The sequence below is a fragment of the Geospiza fortis genome, unplaced genomic scaffold (genome assembly GCF_000277835.1).
Source record: "Geospiza fortis unplaced genomic scaffold, GeoFor_1.0 scaffold241, whole genome shotgun sequence".
Taxonomy (NCBI): Eukaryota; Metazoa; Chordata; class Aves; order Passeriformes; family Thraupidae; genus Geospiza; species Geospiza fortis.
Genome location: NW_005054491.1, coordinates 1,218,545 through 1,218,953, shown reverse-complemented (window position 1 = coordinate 1,218,953; position 409 = coordinate 1,218,545).

Genomic DNA, 409 nt, shown 5'->3' with positions numbered 1-409 from the left:
CCCCCAGAACCCCGATTTGGCAGCGCAGCCCGTCCGGGACCCCCTCCCCAGGCCCGCAGCGAGGCCCCCGGCACGGCAGAGGTACCGGGGGGGAGCCGGGGGTGCGGCCAGCTAGAGATGGAACCGGGGATGGAGCCGGGATGGAGACGGGATTGAACTGGGGATGGAGACAGGATGGAATCGGGATGGGGCCGGGATGGAACCAGGGATGGAGCCAGGCCCCCCCTGCTCACACCGGCAGCGCTGAGGAGGAGGAGGAGCAGCCAGGAAGGTGGGACAGGCTGGGAGAGGAGGGAGATATCCAACCCCGTGCCTCAGTTTCCCCTCCCTCCTTCCCAGGAGGGGCCCATCCCAGCCCTGCGGGTGCTGCTGCGGGGTCTGACCGCGGGGAGGATGATGAGGGTGGGAC